The sequence below is a fragment of the Triticum aestivum genome, chromosome 3D (assembly GCF_018294505.1).
Source record: "Triticum aestivum cultivar Chinese Spring chromosome 3D, IWGSC CS RefSeq v2.1, whole genome shotgun sequence".
In the NCBI taxonomy this organism is placed as follows: Eukaryota; Viridiplantae; Streptophyta; class Magnoliopsida; order Poales; family Poaceae; genus Triticum; species Triticum aestivum.
The window spans coordinates 375,959,789-375,968,668 of NC_057802.1; the positions used below are offsets into that span (position 1 = coordinate 375,959,789).

General features: G+C 49.1%; 1 long non-coding RNA gene across 1 annotated transcript; it reads right to left on the reverse strand.

Moving 5' to 3' along the window:
• Positions 1–222: 222 nt before the first annotated feature.
• On the reverse strand, positions 223–1,649 carry LOC123074694 (uncharacterized). The gene is made up of 3 exons (XR_006436036.1): positions 1,387–1,649; positions 948–1,014; positions 223–558 (listed from the first exon to the last, which is right to left on the reverse strand). It is a non-coding gene; the product is annotated as an uncharacterized lncRNA (long non-coding RNA).
• Positions 1,650–8,880: the final 7,231 nt, after the last annotated feature.

Below are 8,880 nucleotides of genomic sequence, written 5' to 3' on the forward strand. Positions count from 1 at the left end.
TTTGCAGTATAGACCTCGAAACTTCATGAAATACGAGCATTTTCAGCTATACACGGCGTTGATGCCCATCTCCTCTTAGTTTGATATAAAATATTTATAAATATTTACTTCATGAAATTCATACACATTTAAGTGTCTATTTTGTCCTTTGAGACATCACTAATTTTTCAAGAGAATTGGATAGCTTGGTTACTAAAAAGCGTCTATATGTATCACAAATATTTCAGCACAAGGGAGAACTAAGCCATCCCAGATACATATACATGTCAAAATGGAAGTATCCGAGTGCATGAGCAACTTAAGGACCGAAATAGTATTTGAGTACATGAGAACGTAACACAAGAGACATATACATAGATCATTTTTAGTACATGGCCGGCAGGACCAAGTGTTAAGGACTGAAATTATCACTGCCCAACAAGCATCTTGATAGTACATGAGAGAAAGATCTATCAGTTTGCCTCCTGTTTTAGTGCTTCCTGGTAATCGAGCTTCATCTGCTGTCAGAGATGACAACCTCCATGGACTCTTATACGTCTATCAGTTCAATCTACCTAGCTAAGAACACGAAATAAATAGGTTTCAGTTAGAAACAGCTACGAAATAGTAGGAGATGTCTAACAGAGACAGTACAAATATTTGTTGCCGCATATTCATTATTCCATTACAGATTATGTTACAAAATTAACAACATTGAAATTCATTTTTGGCGAGAGATCAGCATAACACGCATATGTTCTAATTCAAAAAGAATTCTGACAACTAACAAACACTCATGTTTATACCACTGAATGGACCTTAGCTGCTTGCATAAAAACTAGCCCATAAAAGTTTCATAGTGGTGAAGGTTAGAGAGTGTTACAATTATAAATTTGACTTTACCCATATCATAAGGACTTGGACATGGTTACAAACATATTGGGCATGCACAAAGTAAATCTTGGTACCTTCAGAAAATAGGAACATAGGCTCCAGTTTCACGCGAGGTTAAAGCTTGCACGAGCATGCATAGACCTATGATCAACATATTACAATTTCAAGGATTAGCTAAAAGCATAAATGAGAACGACAATAGAGTATATTCATCACTAATGGCATGTTTGTGCGAACTGTAATGCTAATTGATGATTCACAATAATTAGGCATAGCCATTAACTAACATATTATAGGAAAATTAAAAAATATTATAGGCATATTCTTGAGCGATCCACAGTCTAGAACCGTAGCAATACACCATCAAATCTTCCAAACTAGAGTACCAAACACCTATAACAGTACCAATACACCATCAAATTGAAGTTATTAAAATACATCATTCACTGAGAAAATTCGACATGAACAAAAGAATTGAACTAGAGAGAGGGAAAGGGAGAGGAGGCGACGAACCTAGAGCTATCAGACCTTCAGAAGGGAGGCTGCGACGAGAACAATGTGGGGCGGAGGTTGGCGGCTGACGAACTCCGATCTGGTCCGCCTCAAACTGGGTCGCCAGCCACACAACGGCAAGGAACCATTGAGAGATCCGGGGGAGGGAGTATTCGACTAGCTTCGAGAAGGGGATCTGGGCCGCCGCCGCCGCCGTCGCCGCCCTCTGGAAAAATCTGTTCATGCGCTGCCTCAGGCCACGGGATTTGGGTACGAACGAGAAGGGGCCTTGGGACAAAATTCGCTTTTGTGGACGGTCTTTTTTGTAACTTTTGCGCACACAACGCCCCACCCGAATCTGGGCCATCAATCTTCCATCCAATGGTACAGATCCATTTTTTCTATTTTTGCACCATAGACTCAGATTCTATACTAGTTGCTCCCACTTGTTGGGGCTTCGTATGTTTGCAACATAGCATGTGGTGCAAACTTGTTTTTGCAATGCCCAATGCTATAAACTTGGTTGTCCATCTAGTGTAGCCCTAAACTTGTTGCATGTGCTTACTTTTTTTAAGTATTTCATAATGTTCCATCGGTTTTCTTTTTTTAGGGGAACTGTTTACTACTTATTTCATATTGTATAGTAATGTTTCACCCACTCTCCACAGTTCGCGAAATACATGGACGCGAGGGGTCCACCGGGTCACGAAACTCTAAGGCGGCAGGAGGTGATCGCGAGGCGAACGTGTTCCTGCGCTAGGGTTAGGGTTTTCTGCATCTGGGTGGTAGGAATCCGGCGAGGTTTAGGGCGGCGACGACGCTCACCTGGACCTAGGCCGGCGAGACTGCGTACCTCCGCTCTGTAGCGGCGCTAATGGCGGGGGAGGCAGGAGGAAAGGGTGCGGCCGTGGCGAAGAAAACACCATCTACCCCTTCGGCGCCGGTGGCTACACCACTGACAAAGAAGGATGGGGGATCAGCTAGCGGGGGATCTGGCAAGTCCCCGGCAGAGAGCAAGACGCCAGATCCGGCGGCAAGCCTTTCGGCAAGGTTGGGCGGCATGGTGCTTATGGACAAGGAAGTGGAGGGCTTTATCTTCGATGATCCAAATCCTGCTGTCCGTAAATCTCATCGCTGGTCCGCGATAGGTAAGGTGTGCTCACCCCGGCCGATGAAGATGTCTGCTATGGAAAAAGCTATGCCTAGGGCTTGGGGTTTACACAAGGAGGCTAAGTTTGCAGAGATCGGTCCAAATATTTTTGAAGTCCAGTTCGGCTCAGAGGGAGACTGGAGACATGTGCTGCATAATGGACCGTGGCAATTTGACTTCAGTGTTCTGGTGATGAAGGATTATGAGGGTGACAAGAGGCCTTCAGAGATGATTTTTGACAAGATTGACGTATGGGTGAGGGTTACGGATCTGCCACCTGACAGAAGGACTGAAGCATTTGGTAGAGCTCTTGGAAATTGGCTAGGTGAGATTGTTTGGGTTGATGTTGACAAAGAACGATTAGCCAGAGAACAGCACTTGAGGGTGAGAGCAAAAATCTCTGTTTATGAGCCTTTGGTTAGAGGATTTTATTTGAGGACAAAGAGAGAAGATAAGGAGAAGACATGGTTTGATTTCCACTATGAGAAGGTTCCACACTTCTGTTTTGATTGTGGGAGGCTGGTCCATGTTGAAGGGGAGTGTGATCCTCCGGTGGACTCCTCTATGTAGTGGGGGGGTTGGCTAAGAGCCTCCCAGGACAGAATAATTCGGGCAAGGATGGATCAAGGAGTGGAGCAGCTAGTAGTCTGAACAGTAGGGGGAGTTCTCACACTGGTGAGACCCCCAACAGATACAATGATCACCCAAGAGTTAGGGATATGCCAACAAAGAGGAATCTGAATGCTGGGTTTTCATGTACTGGAGAAGGTCGCACTCGCGATCGATCTAGGCAGCTCCAAGGCGAGGTTTCAAGCCCAAACAGAGATAGGTATAGGGCTGACCGGGCTCATGGGAAGGATCTGAGAGATAACCTAGAAGCTAGGCGAGAGCAAGACCTCAGGTCGAAGCTGATGGAAAACAACCAAAACAACTAGAGGGTGAGGCCAACGGAGAGAGGTTGGGACGAGAAAGGTAAAGAGAAAGCAGATTCCATTTTTGATCCTTTTGGGGCCGAGAACAGAAACGGGCGGCATGCAGGTTCGGGTCGAGATAACCCACTGGGGGACCCTATATGCATGGAACCCGGGGGAGAAGACGTGGCTACTGAGGGAGTCCTGGACTAAGGGGTCCTCGGGCGTCCGGCCTGTTATCCATGGGCCGGACTGATGGGTTGTGAAGACATGAAGGCCGAAGACTGTACCCGTATCCGGATAGGACTCTCCTTGGCGTGGAAGGCAAGCTTGGCGATCAACTATGAAGATTCCTTTCTATGTAACCGACTCTATGTAACCCTAGATCCCCCCGGTGTCTATATAAACCGGAGGGTGTAGTCCGGAAAGGATATACTCATTACCATAGTCATACTGGCTAGGCTTCTAGGGTTTAGCCATTACGATCTCGTGGTAGATCAACTCTCGTAATACTCATATTCATCAAGATCAATCAAGCAGGAAGTAGGGTATTACCTCCATAGAGAGGGCCCGAACCTAGGTAAACATCGTGTCCTCTGTCTCCTGTAACCATCGACCTTAGACGCACAATTCGGGACCCCCTACCCGAGATCCGCCGGTTTTGACACCGACATTGGTGCTTTCATTGAGTGTTCCATTATGCCGTCGACGAAAGGTTCGATGGCCCCTTATATCGTCTATAGTGACGCTGTCCAAGGAGAAACCTTCCTCCCCGGATAGATTTTCGTATTCGGCGGCTTCGTACTGTGGGCTAACTCGCTTGGCCATCTGGAGCAGATCGATAGCTACGCCCCTGGCCACCAGGTCAGATTTGGAAGCTTTAACTACGTCGCGGAAATCCGTGGAGACTTGATCTTCAATGAATTTGAGACTGCAGCGATCGCTCCCCCTCGCTCCGATGAGCATGACTTAAATCTATCATCGGACCATATTCAGGAGATGGTTCCTGTAACTGCTACGGCCTTAGATCCGGAGCAGATCGCGCCATCCGAAGCCACAGAATCCACGGCGTTGGAGCCGCACACAGACTCAGCACCTGGCAATATCTGCGTCAACGGAATTCCGGACTCGTTTCCGGCTGTAAATTCCGAACCGTGTATGCCTGCGGACACCGAGCTGGATCGGTCATCGAACTTCGAGTTCAGCGCCACAGACGTCTTCCAACACTCGTCCTTGGGCGATGTGCTAAATTCATTAAAAAACCTGTCCTTGGTGGGGGACTCATAGCCGATCTATGTCCGGTTCGAACTAGAGGCTGATGATGGAGAATTTCGCTTCCCACCCGCCACCCACTTCATAGTCATTGTCGAGGACTTAACCGACGTGCTTGATTATGGCTCCGAAGACATCAACGGTATGGACGACGATGCCGAGAAGGAGCAAGGCCAAGACCCGCCATTCACTGGACGTTGGACGGCCACCTCTTCGTACGATGTGTACATGGTTGACACACCTAAAAAAGCTAGCAACGATGACAAAGAAGATCCAGTTGCGAATAAACCTCCTGAGACACACTCCAAGCGCCAGCGCCCTAAACGCCGTTCTAAGTCACGTCGCTCAAAAGATAGCAACACTGGCACAGGAGAAAGTAGTACTCTGGACGACGCCGAAAACAATGAAGACCCTATTGGAGCAACATCCGAACAGGAGGAACAAGACAACGGGCAAGTTAACCCTGATAAACAGGCCATGCCCAAAGAACCGGATGACGATAGTTATCGTCCACTCTCCGAGGATGAGGAGAGCCTCGGCAACGAGGATTTCATCGTGCCTGAGGCACCCCTCGAGCGGGAGTGCTTCAAGCGCCAGCTAATAGCCACTGCAAGAAGCCTGAAGAAGAAGCAGCAGCAGCTTCAAGCTGATCAAGACCTACTCATTGACAGATGGACCGATGTCCTGGCAGCCGAAGAATATGGCCTCAAGCATCCAGCCAAGAGTTACCCGAAGTGTAGACTGCTACCTCAGTTTGATGAGGAGGCGCCCGAGCCCATACCTCCCTCGCGCAATGCGGAATGACCACCACGTGGTCGGGATAGTGCGGCGGACCGACCACCCAGCGGTCGGGATAAAACGGCAACCCAGGCCGAACAGCAGCCCGCCCCACCGCCTCATAAAAACAGAGACAAAACAGCTTGGGACTACACATACGACCTTTGGCAGGACCTGGACAGTAGAGCAGGAGACACCAGATCAATCGACGGATCACGAGGACGCTTTTCGACTCGCGACAACGGCCACCTATTCGGACGTGACAAACCTAGTCATGCCCGGGCCGATAACCGCAGGCGGACTTCATCGGAAGTGCGCCGCGACGCGGCCCGATATAGAGGCGCCACATACCCTCTTTGCTTCATAGATGAAGTACTGGATCATGAATTCCCCGAGGGGTTCAAGCCCGTCAATATTGAATCATACGACGAAACAACCGATCCCGTAGTACAGATCGAGGATTTTATTCTCCACATCCATATGGCCCGAGGAGACGATCTCCACGCCATCAAATACCTCCCACTAAAACTAAAAGGACCATCTAGACACTGGTTAAATAGTCTGCCTGAAAATTCCATCGGCAACTGGGAGGACTTGGAAGAAGCTTTTCTTGACAACTTCCAAGGTACTTATGTCCGGCCACCAGACGCCGATGACTTAAGTCATATAGTTCAACAACCTAGAGGTTCAGCCAGAAAATTCTGGACTAGGTTCCTAACCAAAAAGAACCAGATCGTTGACTGTCCGGATGCCGAAGCCCTAGCGGCCTTCAAACACAGCATCCGTGACGAATGGCTCGCCCGCCACCTCGGCCAAGAAAAGCCGAAATCCATGGCAGCCCTCACGGCACTCATGACCCTCTTTTGCGCGGGTGAGGATACTTGGCTGGCTCGTAGTAAAAACACAGCCAACGAGGCAGGCCCCTCCGAGGCCAAAAACAGCACCGGCAAGCTCCGGTGCAATAGAAAAAAACGCCGAAGTAATTGCAATAACACCGATGACACTGCAGTTCACGCCGGATTCAGTGGCTCCAAGTCCAGCCAGCGGAAGAAGCCTTATAAAAGGAACAATGAGGGACCATCCAGCTTGGACCGCATACTCGATCGTCCGTGCCAGATACATGGCACCCCAGACAAACAAGCCAATCATACAAGCAGAGATTGCCGGGTTTTCAGGCAAGCCAGCAAGTCAAATGCCGAGAGCAAGGAAATGGGATCGCAAAGCGAGGACGACGACGAAGAGCCCCGGCAGCGAACATTGGGGGGAAGAAGAAACCCCGCCCCCTCAAGTCAAAACGGTGAACATGATATATGCTACAGACATCCCCAAAAGGGAGCGCGCACTCAAGGACGTCCATGCGGTAGAGCCAGTCGTTCCAAAATTCAATCCGTGGTCGTCATTCCCGATTACCTTTCATCATCAAGATCATCCGACTAGCATCTATCATGGCGGTTCGGCCGCACTGGTCCTCGACCCAATCATCGACGGATTTCACCTGACTCGAGTCCTAATGGACGGTGGTAGCAGCCTCAACCTGTTGTATCAGGATACAATGCGCAAAATGGGCATTAGTCCCGCAGGAATCAAGCCCATAAAGACAACCTTTAAATGAGTCATACCAGGCATAGAGGCCCGTTGTACGGGCTCAATTACGCTGGAGGTGGCCTTCGGTTCCCCAGACAACTTCCGAAGCGAAGAGCTTATCTTCGATATCGTCCCCTTCCGCAGCGGCTACCACGCACTGCTCGGACGAACCGCATTTGCTAGATTCAACGCGGTGCCACACTACGCTTATCTCAAGCTCAAGATGCCCGGTCCACGCGGCGTCATAACAGTCCACGGAAACACGAAACGCTTCCTCCGTACAGAGGAGCACACAGCCACCCTAGCAGCAGAGGTACAGAGCGACCTTCTCAAGCAGAACTATAATCCGGCTGCCGAGCCCCTAGACATCGTTAAGAGGGCCCGGACTACACTACAACAGGACATATCGGCTTGTCAGAAGCTCAACTAGCAATTCAGCCTCCGTCCCAACCCCGAAGAGGGAGTGGCATTCGTACCACGCGTAGATGACTACGCGCCCAGAATCCCATGGGTACAGACGCGATCCACACTGCGGCTCGACCAACCCTAGGATTCGTGTACCATCGTTTTTTTCTTTTTCACTTCAGGTTCTTTCTCCCTTTTTGAGGTTTTTTCTGACAACCCGTTTGTCGGATACACCAAGGAGGCAAGGAGCTTTGGCGTACAAGGGAATCCCCAGGTGGCCTCTGTTAACGATTGCTATACCTGTTTTACATACCCGCACGCAGCTCGCACTTGGTCTTGGCATGTTAAATAGCCTTTCTTGCTTATCGTATTACACGTACAAGTACGCCTCGACTTATTAACCGCATTAGAAATAAAGGGTAGCGTCAGCTTATTACTTATTTTTCCCTTTTTTACCTTTGTATTTATTACTCATTGCACACGTGCACTCTGGTACGTATTAATGCGCCAGCGGCTTCATCACGCCCCGCATTACAGCAACCAAAGTCCGAACACTTCTTAAAAGTACAGTTCGGCACCCCGAACTTATAGCATTATATGCATCGGCTCCGAATCATGTCTTTGGTCAATAGTTGGGTTGCCCGGCTCCTGTGCTTACTACCTTACGTTCCGCTATATCGGCTAGGGTAGTAAAGGGAGAACTAATGCGATTGTGTCCCGGTTCTTCCGGACGAGCACCTCAGTAGAGAAAGCCGAAAACTGACTGTCATGATGAGGCAAGAGCTGGTCAGCTGTTCGAGAGGTCCCAAGTCCTTAGATACTTTTTCCGCTTTACGCGAGGAATCGGTTTCTTCTCCGATTAGGCGTGCATAGCGCCCCTAGTTCGGCTTTCCGAACACTAGGGGCTTCGCCAAAATTTTCATTGTCAAACTTCTATGGCTAAGTGAGGGTGATAAAGGCCGTATAGTATGATTGCCTTGTTCGTTGCGCTAAACACCTCCTTTAAGGACCAGAATGTGGAGCAAAGAGTGTTTAGATTTATCCCGAACACCCCCGTACTATCTACGTGGGGGTAGAAGCCGACGACTGGTCAACCCTTAGATTTTAATAAACGGTCGCACAGGAGGTAAAATTTAAACACAAGCATCATATTACATATCGATCTTGTTTCACATTATAGGACAACCCGAATGTTTTCATGGGAATATCACGTCCTTCGCACATTGCTCCGCCACAAGGCGGGATCCCTCCAGGACACCGTCAAAATACAGGTCGGGTCGACGATGCTCCTTTCCCTCAGGCGGCCCCTCGATCATCAACTTCTTGGCGTCCATCTTCGCCCAGTGCGTCTTGACGCGCGCGAAGGCCATCCATGCACCCTCAATGCAGACGACTGCTTCACGACTTCAAGCCGTG